The sequence below is a fragment of the Musa acuminata genome, chromosome BXJ1-1 (genome assembly GCF_036884655.1).
Source record: "Musa acuminata AAA Group cultivar baxijiao chromosome BXJ1-1, Cavendish_Baxijiao_AAA, whole genome shotgun sequence".
Lineage (NCBI taxonomy): Eukaryota > Viridiplantae > Streptophyta > Magnoliopsida > Zingiberales > Musaceae > Musa > Musa acuminata.
In genome coordinates, this window is record NC_088327.1 from 40373598 (window position 1) to 40388236 (window position 14639).

The 14639-nt window shown below is 39.0% G+C and overlaps 3 non-coding genes across 3 annotated transcripts; all 3 read right to left on the minus strand.

Annotated features, from left to right (window-relative positions):
* Nucleotides 1-1902: 1902 nt before the first annotated feature.
* Nucleotides 1903-1997, minus strand: LOC135592686 (small nucleolar RNA snR60/Z15/Z230/Z193/J17). The gene has a single exon (XR_010479190.1). It is a non-coding gene; the product is annotated as a small nucleolar RNA snR60/Z15/Z230/Z193/J17 (small nucleolar RNA).
* A 77-nt stretch (nt 1998-2074) lies between these two features.
* LOC135592712 (small nucleolar RNA U83) lies at nt 2075-2156 on the minus strand. Its single transcript, XR_010479203.1, has one exon. It is a non-coding gene; the product is annotated as a small nucleolar RNA U83 (small nucleolar RNA).
* A 308-nt stretch (nt 2157-2464) lies between these two features.
* LOC135592694 (small nucleolar RNA Z43) lies at nt 2465-2565 on the minus strand. Its single transcript, XR_010479194.1, has one exon. It is a non-coding gene; the product is annotated as a small nucleolar RNA Z43 (small nucleolar RNA).
* Between the last annotated feature and the right edge of the window lie 12074 nt (nt 2566-14639).

Below are 14639 nucleotides of genomic sequence, written 5' to 3' on the forward strand. Positions count from 1 at the left end.
AAATCTCATATTAGTGAGAGTCTTAAAGATTTTTATTTAATTTAATAAAAGTTCAAATGATGATAATAACTTTGAACTCCTCGTAATAAAATTTAAAACGAATATTCACAACCGAAGAAGATGTTTATACAAGACGAGGGACAAATCAAATGCTTGTGACTCACCCAAAATATCTATATTTTATAATAAATTACTTAATGCATTCAATGATTTGTATGATAAATTTAAATTAGTTAGTAAAAAATATAAATTACTAAAAAAATTATGTTTTTTTTTCTAGTAAATTTTAAAAAAATTACATTATAACAGTAAACTTTAAAAAATTTAAAATTGATAATAAATCATTAAACATGATTCTTAATAATAAAAAAAGGAAATCAACAGGATAACATTCAATAAAAGTCAACTACTTTTGTTAAAAGACGCACGTTACATGTTACCCCTAAGATTAAGTATATTTTTTAAGATTCCTAAAGGAATCATAAATAACTTAATATTAAAAGATAAGATAGATAAATTTAACCATAAGGAACCCAAAATCAATTAGATACCTAAGATAGATAATGAATGTTCAAAGCATATGATTGAAGATCCAAAACAAATTACAAAACTTACTAGCCAAAATAATTATAATAAAAAAATCATTAAAATTATAATTATTAATAAGTTTTTTAATTAAAAATAATTTATTACTTAACATGTAACCAAAAATAATATCTCGATAACGAATGCCTATGGTTGAAGTTCCAAATCACTTCACAAAACTTTTTAATTATAAATTTTATTCATAAATTTTTTAGTACTAATAAATATAATAAACTTTATGATTTTTATGAATAATTTATTACTAAGAATCATGTTTAATAATTATAAATTTTATTCATATATTTTTTAATACTAATAAATATCATAAACTTTATGATTTTTATGAATAATTTATTACTAAGAATGATGTTTAATAATTATAAATTTTATTCATAAAATTTTTAATTAAAAATATTTTATTAATAATATAATTATTAATAAAATTTTCAATCTTTATCTTATCGAGTTTTCATCGCAGAAATCCTTAACGACAAATCTATTTATATTATTTATGAATCTCTTAAACTACAAAAACGATTTTAATGATTTAACAAATTAAATTTGAATACATTTTATCTTTAAGATTTATTTGATACTTTAAATTTATTATTTGCAAAAAGACCGAAATTCATCTAAATTAGTTTGTGTTTTAGCGATTAACCGTTTTTTGGTTAAATAACATCAAGTCATCAAACAATTATTAAAAATTTACAACAAAAACAAGAACAATTTTATAATTTTAAAACAGTGAGGACACTCTTCAGACATTTGTGGTTTTTCTTCAGAAATCGATTAAAAATTTAAAAAAACTACTAATAACAAAACAAGAAAAGAGACACTACATGAGGTTTATTACAGGAGTCTGTTGAAGCGTGCAAATATCCAATGCTATGATTCTATATACACATACAACACAATCGGCCCTGAATAAAAACTGCTGATTATTGGATCGAAGCAGACGGATTGCAGTTTTAACGTCAGAGATCATCGCAGCCGCCTGAAGCAGTAATCACTGGTAGACTCTAGGGATGCTGGAGAACGTTTACATTTGTCGAGCGAGGAATTCGTGATAATAAAAAGAATGTTCCAATATGTGATTCAGATGACATCACAGAAATTTTCAAAAAGTCACACAGGTAAAATTCGATCATATAAAGCACCACGTATTTAATCAAAGATAAAATCCAAAAGATTACAGTTCATTGATGATTTACATCATTTTATAACTCAATAAGAACGGTCAATCCATTTAAACAACAAGAAGAAAAAAAGAAGTCAAGAGTAAAGATAAAAACTCTAATTTAAGGCAAAATATGTTTAGGTCATCAGATAGGAGCGAAAGACGTTCATACTAATCATACCCTCAAAGGGGTGATCATTTGAACTATGCAACCGATCATCGCGCGACCATTTCAGCCCATTAATCATATTACATCAAAACAAAAGAACCAACATTACTAAATCCAAAATCAAAAAGCATGCAGATGGAAGCCTCAGAAGGAAGGCAGTAGTAAAGATGTAATCACAGTATCTCAGACAAAATACAAGTATCACAATCCTCGTCATGGGCTCCATCAGAAAAAGCAACCACCATGAAACTTATCAAATCAAGAGAATTAAACGCCCCCCATTAATCTCCTGACGATAAATCCAGAAATTTCAAAAATAAAACGAAAAAATAAAAATAAATCGATAGGGTGGCCTCATAGAGAAGATTAGATCTATTCCACACAGATAAGCTTCAGACATATGCTTGTCATTATTATCAGCTTAATCATCGGCCAACAAGAGATCAAAAAAAAAAAAAAAACACAATACAAAGAGCAAACCTTTGTGGCTAAAAGATTGGATGTAAAAGAAAAAGCAGAGGGAGAGAGTGGGACTCAGAATATGGGTGGTGATATATCAGGATGGTCGGCAAGGCGGTGGTGCCGCCATTACGACGAACGAGACCTTTAATCAACGCATTCGTCATCGTCCCTCTTCCACGAACGATGCCATGTTTCATGGCGAGTAGCAATAGCAAAAACACGAAAACCCTAAAGGAAGCCAACCTGATCCAAGGAGAAGAGGCGGGCAGAAACTGAGAGGGGCGGAAGGCTGTTCTTGGAGATGCGGCAGACCTCGTGGCTTTAAATAGGTGAGGAAAGAAATTAGGGTTTCGGGACTCGATGAGGGTTTCGATGACAATCGCATTCCGACCGTCCGCTAGCGAGGAGGTTCGAGATCCAACGGACCTCAAGATTTGGCTTGTTACCTCACGTATTTAAACCGGCTCAGCCGTCGTCCCGGTCTAATCATCCAAACATGAGTCGACTTGTACGGTGTTATCTCATCTGTTCAAAGAAACCGGCTCGGACAGCGGTCCGGTCTAATTATCCAAGCATAAGAAGAGGACTACAGTGTTATCTGACCTAGTTGAACCGCCTCCACAATTGGCCCGGTCTAGTCATCCAAGATGACCATCACGAGTGAACAACATAAACTCTACTCCCACTTTTTAACGCGATTTGCTCGGTAATTATCTCCCGATGAGACAACCAACACATTTATTTGTTTATTCAAATCACTAACTCAAAATATTTAAATTTAAATTAAAGATTATAGATTAGCTATCGTTTTACAAGTTTATTAAGTCTTCTTCCACTTGCTAGTAACATGATCTCTTTCATTTAAGAGATTAATAATCTTGTTCATGATAAATGATAGGGCATATTTTGGCTCCAATCACCATCGACATCATATGCCACCAGCCACGAATCTGACGCCATACGCCATCAGAACCCCGGGGTGCACGCCATATTGGGTTCCGTACCGATATACTGTGCGACATGACTACCCCGAGAGCTCGGGACGGTGCCGTCTGACGCCATTTAGGCACCCCCAAAGATGCCAACTCATTAGAGAAGTCACTCTACCCCTATGAAAGTCAGTGGCCACGTCGAATCAAGGCGGAACCAATCCTCGCATAATGGTATAAAAACTCCTGTCCGACACTCGGCCAAGGGGAGAAAAAAGAGAGGTAAAAAAAATAACACTCGACCGAATTGCTCGTCGGAGGGGCCAAAGTCGGGAAGCACCCGACAAAGGCCATTTTTGCATGGAAGCGGCCACTCCGGAGCAACGAGCGTCTCCACCTGGGAAATACCATTTGGTGCGTAGAAGGAGGCCAGCCTGTCGGCCTGGATCCCGACCAATGCCAACTAGCACCTCTTCCCGAGGGCGCGGCCACGTCGCGAAGACGAGCTGTCAACCACCACGAGTACGGAGGACGTGACCCACATCCACTCACGAGGGCCCAACCGACCCCGCCGATCCGACTTTCACCCGAGACATTCAAGAGGCACAGCCACCTCATCATCCTATTCAATCCACTAGAAGTTCCTAACATCGGTGCTAGTCATAGGTGCCCAGGAAGCTAATCACGTGAGTGATGACACGTGTGACTTGATACAGAATCTTTTTGCTTATTATATTTTGGCATATATCACTTTATAACTATTGCATATATGCACATATATATTGTAATGTTCTTCGATTTGTGCAATGTGAATCGGATCGTGATGAGATCACGAAAATTAGATCGATTCACCTTTAAACACATATCCTAAATAATCCCGGTCATAGGTTACTCGAGAGGGACATCGTGATAACCGGACAAACTAATGTGTGGTATATCCGTCCATATGATGGATGCAGCTGGTCTCATAGCTGCTCGTGTAGGGACACTCGGGATACAGTATAGGTGCTCATTGGAGAATGAGTTCACTGATTGATTCACTTACGGAATGCTGAATGGTTGATGATGCCTTATTGTCAGATAACCATTCCGTAGTCCTAGTGGTATATCTGGTTCTTAGACTTGAGACACCAAGGATGTCTTGTATGAATGCTCCACTCTTTGATACCAGACTTATAGGTTTGGGTGTCCTAGATCTAGTACAACTAGTCATTGGGAGTGGTAGTTGACCTTACGAGGGCTATTGAGTGTCAATAGAGGATCATCCACTCTTGGCGTCATGAGAGGAATATCCCATGTGTTCTTGCTCAGACAAATCCCTGGCCATGGTCATTCGGGTTGAGAGAAAAAGAGTTCTCCGGGAGAATCCGATTAGAGCGAGACTCGAGTAGAAACCGTATGGGTCTGACAACACCATGCTCGATATACGATCTCTGGGATATTAGATGGATGAGGGACTATAAGTACACGGTAACTGAGGACAGACATGTCCAATGGATTGGATTTCCTTGTATCGTTTAGGGACTATGGCATAGTGGCCTAGTACGTTTGTAGTCGATAAGTCGAGTGAATTATTATAGAGATAATAATTTATTAAGTTAGAAGGAGTTCTGACAGGTATGACTCACGGCCAGCTCGATATTGGGCCTAGAGGATCACACACATATGGTAGGCATTGCGATGAGTAGAGGTTCAGATATGAGATATCCGATAGAGCCCTTGTTTTATTGGATATCCAATAAGCCCCTGAATTATTGGATCCCATGGACGAGATCCAATAAGAGCCCATGAGAGATTATTGGATAGAGATCCACTAATCTAAAAGGCTTGGGTTATTGGATGCATATCCAATACCCACTAGGGGAGGATCCATTAGGGTTTGACAGAGGATCTCTATAAATAGGAGAGATTTAGAGCCTCAAAGGCTATTGCCTTTGCTTGCCACTCTTATTCTCCTTCCCCTCTCCACCTCATAGTATGTTTTGAGTTTTGAGGAGCATCATCACAGCCCTGCTATGTGGATCACCGCTAGAGAGGAGGACGCTTGACCTCATTCACCCTCTCCTAAAAATCTGTAAGGAAATAGGGATATACGATCTCCCTAGGTAACATAATATACTCTATATGCTGTTTTTTAGTTTCGCGGATTATGCGCACCAATCTTCGCACGACGATGAACATCTCTTTGGGAATCGGAGATTTTGTTTTCTTATTCTTTCGCTGCGCATCTGATGTCACCCCCAAGATTTCCCAAAAGTGGTATCAGAGCCAGGTTGTTCATGCGAATTATTAGTTTTGAACTGCGTGTGTTGTGTTTAGGAAAAATTTTGACGTCAAAATCATTGACGTAAAAACAAGGAAGGGCAGCAACATTTGCTGCCCTCGATCTGCGTGCCTGCAACCACCTACAACGACAGCCATACCCAGGCAACACAGCGTCGGCGCATGCGCAAGCGCTGTGCCTGCAGCAGGCTTGCGACCGACGGGGCAGAGGTACCGCAGGGCAACGGGGCCTGCGGCCACTGCTCACGCGGGGTGACGCGCTGGAGGGCAGCGGCGCTTATGGCCGCTGCTCCTGCGGGCAAAAACCTCGGCGAGGCAGCACCGCCTACGGGCGCTGCCTCGTGGGCAGAACCGCCCACGGAAGGGGCGACGCCCACAGGGACGCCCGCCTGCGGGGGCAACGCTACCCATGGGGGCGCCCACTTATAGGGGCGGCGCCCCGGCCCCGTTGCACCTGCCGTCGCCGACAGGGTGGCGGCGGCAGCAGCAGCAACGAAAAGGCAGAGGGGGCTTAGGGTTTTTGGGCAAAAAAGATAGTTTTACCCCTGTGAATTTCAGAAATTCCAGTTTCTGTCTTTTGTCCAAATTACAAAAATACCCCTATGAATTTAGAAATTTCCTATATGTCCCTGATTTCATAAAATACTAATTAATTAAGTTTAGTTGATTATTATTTTTATCATTATCTAGTAGTCCTATATGATGATGATTATTTATACATGTGATATATGATGTGTGGACAGATGATCATGGATCGTGTGATGTATGTACTTGTTATTATTATTATTGGGGTCTGCGAGCCTTCATTATATTTCTCGTTTATTATAACGTTGGTTCTGAAAATTCTTCGTATGTTGAAAATTGATTCCAGAAATATGCTTAGATTGAAAGTGTACGGAAGAGCGTAGCAAGTAACGAGAAGGCAATTTGCAGTTTAAAGTAAATTGCTCAAAGTAAAGGCAAACCAGATTTTTATAGTGGTTCGGTCGTCGTGACCTACATCCACTCCATCGATTCCTCTTATGTCGAGGCTACCGGCATCCACTATCGATCTTCGTTCTCCTTTTACCGGGTTTAGGAGATAACCCTTACACCCCCACTTGCTCATCTCTTAACCTATTCTAATACTTAGAACTTTGATAGGAGTTTCACACACAATTACAATAGAGTTTTCTTTCCTTTTTTCTCTAAGTTATGTGTGGTTTAACTAGGGATGAGAGGGGTATTTATATGCCTCAAGTTGATTCAAACTTGGAGCCTAAAAATATCTCATCCCGGGTTTCCTAGGTTCGGGCGATACCACCGCTAGTGTCAGTCTGACACTAACATTGCACTGGGCAGTACCACCACCTAGTCTAGCGGTACCACCACCTGCCTCCCTACCACTGAGAGGTACCACCTTCCAGACTGGCTGTACCATCGCTTAGCACCCTACCAGGGGTGGTTCCACCACCCAGACTAGTGGTACCACCGCTTGACATAGTCTCGAAGATTGTGCCACGATGGTGCCACTTCTTGGGTCATTGTTTGGATCTTTCATTGGGCCCAACACAGTCCTTACATGGGCCCAACTGACCCTTAATTTGGTTGGCCCAATTCCAATCCCAATTACGTGCTAACTATGAAATTTAAGATATTTCCTAAGCTAAACAAGTCCATAAGTCTAGGTTTCTTCCAACAGCTTCCGACGATCTTCCGAAGATCTCTCGGCAATGTTCTAGCAGACTCCCGGCAAGCTCCTGGACTTCACGACAATCTTCTTGGCGAATTCCGATGAGCTTCTTTGGTAAGCTCCTAGACTTCTCGGTTGGTTCCGGTAGAACTTCCAATGAATGTCCGAACTTTTGACGAACTCTCAAACTCCCAACGAAATCACGTTCTTGACTCCGGGAATTCATTTTGCTTTATGTCTTACTATCATAATTAATCCTGCACATGTAAAAATACACTTCGATCTAGACAATTATTACTAAGCTTGAATCATATTGTTTGGCATGTCATTGGTCCATCGACGCTTCGTCCGATTTTTCGACGCATCGTCCTCTCTTGTAGCCTATTGCCCAATCGGTCAATTGACTCCGTAATTCCGATATCCTTAGTATAATATCCGCTCTTCTTGGTTCGATGCTCGAATCCATGTCCTGAAGCCTTCTATCGATACGTCGACCGATCTTCCAACTCGACGTCCAATCTTCTGACATGTTCCATCGGCCCAACATGATTCTTCCTGCTTTAATTGTCTTATCCTGATCGAAGTATCGTGCGTCACTAAAAACGCAGATCAAATCATAAATAATTATCAATTGGTTTTATCATCAAAATACGAGATTCAACAAATAGGAGATTAGAATGTTATATATATCAAGATGTATAGTTACCGTCTTTAGATAATTTGAAGGGGATCAGTACTGTAGCATTGATGGTGATAAGGCCTATAGATTAAGAAGTGATATGGTTTCCTGTAAGGACAATAACTGGGGTGTCAGTGATGAATTTGTTGTCATATTAGATTCACTAAGAAGTTGGCTATTGGAAGTTCTCCTGTTGTGACTATGGGAGTTCTCGGACCGTAAGATCGGGGATAGAGATAGTAGTGTCGAAGATGGAGGTAGCAACGAGAAGAAAGGTGGGAAGTGGTGCTGTCTAGACATGGGTTGCTATTGTAATGGGCAGCCGGACGGTGCGGATACGATGGCATCGTTCGATTGTGAAATCTGTTAGATATAGGTTATGATAATGGGGAAGAGGAAGGCACGATAGATGACACTAGGTAGCAAGTGCTGAAGCTGGGTGCTATAGAAAGAGCGAAAGACTATAGGTAGGAGCATCAATTACTAGAGTAGTGACACCTGGATGATGCACCTAAATGTGCTTTGGTGTGGCCTAGAGGAGTAGTTTCGGAAGACTTGACAACCCAAGCAATTCTCTAGAACTAGGTGAGGGAGTTGATAGAGAGGCTGAAATCTATGAACTCTTTCATCCTCTTCGTGTGTTGGGAAAAACCAGTTAAAAGCAAAATAATTTTTTTTACCTCTTTATGTATCAAAATGGGTTTCTCATCGAAATACCAACTTGATATCAAAATGAAAATATCAACTAGAAGAACATAAACAGTAGAGCAATAAATCAATCATATAGTGAGACCAAATCTTTTAACGTGGAAAACTCAATGTGGAAAAAACCACATGACCATAGTTCACCTCAAACTTCCACTATCAATAGTAATGATAACAGGTTTATAGTAAAACTTCTATAGAATAACCAGAGGATCATAATAACATCAAGAACATAAATCTTAGCTTAAGAATAACATATCATCATCATCACATAGGATGGATCTCATCAAAAGAGATTTCTAGGTCTCACAAAATAGGTATAGCAGAAAAGTACCTCGGAGAGAGTAAACTTCAAATCAACATCATTATGATTGTAGAGCTTGCTGCAAGGATTCTCTGCATAAAATTTGGGTCAAAACTGATAATGTTTGGCTACTGATCATCAAGTAGAAAACTCAAGATCCTAATCTTTCTCTCTCCTTTTCTCTGTTCTTTTCTCTTTCTCTACGCCATCGCTCGCTCCATGCGTTCACTACGTGCTCTGATCTCTCTCCCTCACCTTTGCTTCCCTATATCTCTTTTGTCTTTTCACTAATGATTTGAGCTCAATAGGCCCAATTGTCCAAGCTCACATATGGGCTGGACCCAACAATTCTCCTCCTCCAGCTTATATGGTGGGCTATACTAAGCCCGCTCTTTGCCTATATACTTCAAGCTTCCCCTTAGGAAAAAACTTTTGTTAACATATCTGAACCATTCTCATCGGTATGTACTTTTTCCAATTGTAATTCTTTCATCTCAAGCACATCATGAATCCAAGGATATCTCACATCAATACGCTTGGATGTAGAATGGTATGCTGAATTCTTAGAGAGGTGAATGACGCTCTGATTATCACAGTAAACAGTATATCCTTCATTTTTCAAGCTCAATTCCTGTAGAAACTTTTTGATCCATAATGGTATTATGCTTCTATGATTGATAGAGTAACAAAATTCTGTAACTTTGATTGCCAAGAGACTACTCCCCCTGCAAATGTCATCAAGAACCCTGAAATGGGCTTCCTGAAATCAGTATCACCTATCATGTTTGCATCTGTGTATCCTTCTAACGTGGGTTCATCACTGCCAAAACATAAACACAACCTGAAAATATATATTAGATATCTTAATATCCATTTCGCTATATCCCAATGTTCCTTTCTAGGATTAAAGAGAAATCGATTGACAACTCCAACTACATGAGCTATATCTGGCCTAGTACAAACCATAGCATACATCAAACTGCCTATTGTAGATGAGTAAGACACTATGGACATTTCTTAATTTTCTTTCTCGCTTGTAGGACATTGTTTCGAATTAAGTTTAAAATGACCTACAAGTGGAGAACAAACTGTTTTGGCTTTACTCATGTTGAATCTTTCAAGAACCTTTTCAATGTAAGTCTCCTGAGATAGTTAAATCATCCTTCTCTTTCTATCACGAAGAATCTTCATGCCAAGTATTTGTTTCACCGATCCTAAGTCTTTCATGGCAAAAGACTTACTTAGCTCTCTTTTAGGCTTTTCAATTTTACTAACATCATGACTAACAATTAGCATATCATCCATATATAGCAGGAGAATAATGAAATCATAATCTGAAAATTTCTTCATAAACATATAATGATCAGATGTGGTTCTATCAAACCCTTGGCTCATCATAAAGGAATCAAACTTCTTGTACCACTATCTAGGTGTCTATTTGAGTCCATATAAGATATTCTTTTCTCTTGATTTTGAAACCTTCTGGTTGCTTCATGTATATCTCTTCTTCTAAGTCACCATCAAGAAATGTTGTTTTCACATCAAGTTACTCAACTTCTAAATTCAAGCGGGCAGCCAAACCAAGAACAACTCGGATAGAGGACATTTTCACAACTAGAGAAAATATTTCTTCAAAGTCAATACCTTTCTTCTGACTGAATCCTTTCACAACTAGTCGTATCTTATATCTTAGTTGTGAGCTATTATTTTCGGTCTTCAATTTGTAAACCCATTTATTAATGAGAGCTTTCATCTCTTTAGGCAACTTTACTAAGTCATAGGTGTGGTTCTCAAGCAAGGATCTCATCTCTTCTTGCATGGCTTTAACCCACTCATTCTTATGCTCATGTAAAATAGCTTATTGGTAAGTTTCTAGCTCTCCCCTGTCAGTAAGCATAACATACTCATATAGAGGATATCTAGTAGATGGATGTCGCTCTCTAGTGGATCTTCTTAATGGAATCTCAACTGGTGGTGGAGGTGCTTGTTCAATTGGTTCAACGTCATCAACTGTAGGAGTATTATCACTGGCATTCTCACCATAATCTTCTTGTTCATCTCTCCCATGATCATCATGAAATACAGGTGAAGGAACTGGACCCAAACTCCAAGGAATATAAATAAAGGTTTCTGGCTTCTCAACATTATCACCAAAATCAAATAATTAGTCTTCTAGAAATACAATATCTCAACTTCTAATAATCTTCTTATTCACCGGATCCCATAATCTGTGCTCAAACTCTTCATGATCATATCCTAAGAAGATACATGCTTTTGTCTTATTATCAAGCTTGGACCTCTCATCTTTGGGAATATGAACAAATGCTTTACACCTAAAGACTCTCGAGTGATTATAAGATATATCTTTTCTTTTTCAAACCCTCTTTGGAACATCACCTTTTAGAGGAACTTATGGAGAAAGATTTATCAAGTCAACTGAAGTTCTCGTTGACTCCCCCAAAATGACTTCGGTAACTTAGCATGAGAAAGTATACACCTAATCCTTTCTTTAATGGTTCTGTTTATCCTTTCTGCCACACCGTTCTATTGAGGAGTTTTAGGAACTGTTTTCTCAAGCTTGATTCCATGGAACCTACAATAATTCTCAAAAGGACCTCTATACTCGCCACCATTATCTGATCAAACACACTTTAGCTTTCTGTCAGTTTCTCTTTCAACACTGAAATGAAACTCCTTGATAACATCGAGTACCTAGTCTTTAGATTTCAAAGCAAAAGCCCACACTTTTATAGAATGATCATCAATAAAAGAAACAAAATAAAAAGCATCTCCAAGAGTTCTAGTTTGCATAGTACAAACATCAATATAAAATAAATCAATAGCATCCGATCTTTTAGATGATGGATATGTATGAAATATAACTCTATGTGTTTTTCCAACTAAGCAATGATCATAAGATTTAAGAGATATACCTTGCAACTCTGGTAAGAACTGCTTTCTAGCAAGAGTTTGAAGTCCCTTCTCGCTGATATGACCAAGCCTCTTGTGTCAAAGATCTATATTTTTACCTTTTTGAATTGCATTAATCTCTCCTTTGTGTAGCTTAGCTTCCATGACATAAATAGAGTTAAGCTTCTTTCCTCTTGCTACAATTAGAGAACCTTTAGTGAGTTTCCATTTGCTTTTACCAAAATAATATGCAAAGCCCTCATCATCAAATCTGCCTATATTAATTTACTTCTAATATTAGTCTCTAAGCAAATATCTCCAATACCCACAATATTAGATGTGCCACTTTTTCCCATTCTGACATTACCAAAATCACCAGCTGTGTAAGATCTAAAGAAATCAACATGAGAAGTAACATGAAATGAAACACCAGAGTCAATTACCCGGTTACTGTCCTAAGTTACAAGACAGACATAATTGTTATTATAAACAATAGTGATATTACCTTCAATAACAACTATATTAGTCTCTTTCTCATTTTTCTTTATTTTATTATGTTCTCGCTTCCAAAACCTACACTCTTTCTTCATGTGACCTGATCTATTATAGTGGAAACATTTGATATCTCTTCTTGGATCTTCCTCTATAGCCACGTTGATTTCTACTATGATTTCTTTCACGTCTTTTTTGTTTTTCAGTAATAAATGTCTCGGAAGAAGATTCACCAAGCATCTTCATTTAACAAACTATCCTTGCATCTCATCATCTATATTCATTTTCGTAGCAACCAACTTATTTGTAAAACTCTGAAATAGGCTAATATGCTCAATAATATTATCACAATGTTTATACTTTAAATTTAAGTCTTTTGAGGAGAGAAATTCTATTTTTCTATCTTTTTCGCCGTTCATCTTCTAATATAGGCAATAGGCAATAGCTTTTCTATATTGAACTTCTCATTTTTCATCGTCCATAGTAGAAGGTTTATCTTTAACTTTGATGGACTTATATAAATTTTTATAATAAAGTAGATCTTCCATCATACGTCTTCAAGTAGAATAATTTGATGAATTCAATTTAATCATGTCATTTGATTGTTCCATTTCAATCACACAAGAAAAACTAGCAACAAATAACCTGTTGCTCTGATACCACTTGGGAAAAACCTGTTAAAGTGGAATAATTTTTTTCCCTCTTTATGTATCAAAATGGGTTCCTTGTCAAAATATCAACTTGATATCAAAATGAAAATATCAACCAGAACAACATAAACACATAGTAAAACTAAATCTTTTAACGTGAAAAACTCTTTGAAAAAAACTAATGATCGTAATCCAAACTTTCATCATCATAACATGTTTACAGTTAACCTTCTCCTTCTCTCTCTCTCTCCCTCGCCTGTAAAACTTCTCCTTCTCTCTCGTTGCTTTTTTCTCTCTCTCTCTCTCTCTCCCTCACGCTCGCCCTACAACTCTTTTACTTTTTAATTAATGATTTGAGTTTAATAGGTCAAATTGTCCGGTCCACGAGCTGAACGCAAGAGGAGTATACCCACATCATGGAGGAGTACAGCAGCAGGACAATGGATATACAAAACGGTAACACTAGATCCGATGCTCAGGCAATGGTAGCTTCTTCTTGGTCGGCCCAGCTAATCATGACAACTGTCGAAATGCACTATGTTGATGTCCAGCCTTTGTTTGTACCTTTTTTTTGTATCACGGAGTGATTGAGTCTCAATCGCCTGCTGGAGTGCTGCCACAATTGTGTTTGCTTGGCATGGATGTCTGTAGAGGGTAGCAGAGCGGTGAGGATGAGCATATTGTGGCCTACGACCAGAGAATTGCAGCCACTAGAGGAAGAGAAGCAATAATAGATCTCAACCGAGATCTGTTGACGAAGAGCTCTTCACTGGTGAGGAGGGGAGGCGATCAACCGCTTGTTGCAGATTAGGTGATGGCGGTCAGCGAGGGAGAAGGGGGAGCAGTGCCGGTGAGCACAGCACTAGAGGCATCGCAACGGGAGAGAACGAACGCTGGTGCAGAGCGACAGCGGGAGAGGACAATTATCGTTCGCCGAGGAAAGCTTTGATCTGATCAACATCACCAAAGGTGGCAGATCATCGTCTCCCAGGCAATTCTGACATAACAAGGAGGGTGATGCAACATCTTCTTGTAGTCGGTCACCACGAACTGCACCTCTCCGACGAATGGACGAGCGATCAAGAAGAGGAGAACGAGCAGGTCGCTGAAGTCATGGAGGAGGTTACCGGCTTGTTCGCCAGTGGAGAACACGATGGTCGGAGCATCATGGTTGATGGTGCATGGAGGGGCCTCACTGCCCTGTTCTCTCACACCTTTGAAGCAAGCCTCGTCCCCTTTTGCGAGGATAAGGATGAATCTGCCATAGTTCTTTTACCTTTGTTTTCGATGCTCCCACGAATGTGATAGATGAGGAGTTCACGGGTATGGCTAAGTTCGACTTCATAGATTTCTCATTGAATGACAGCAAAGTTGGTGAAGGTTTCGGAGACCACGCTACTAGTACGGGCCCTAGCAATGATCTGATCTGGAGACTACTCTGGAGAGAGAGCTGCAGCAGTGCGGTGTTGTTTGTAGTGGTGGAGAGAGTTGCTTTGCAGTGCTGAAGAGAGCTACAACAGTGTGGCACTGTTTGTAATGCAATAGAGAAGCTGTTTGCAATGATCTACAACAGTGAGAAAAAGAAAAGAGAGAGGGGTCTGTCGGGCTGATGGCCATAT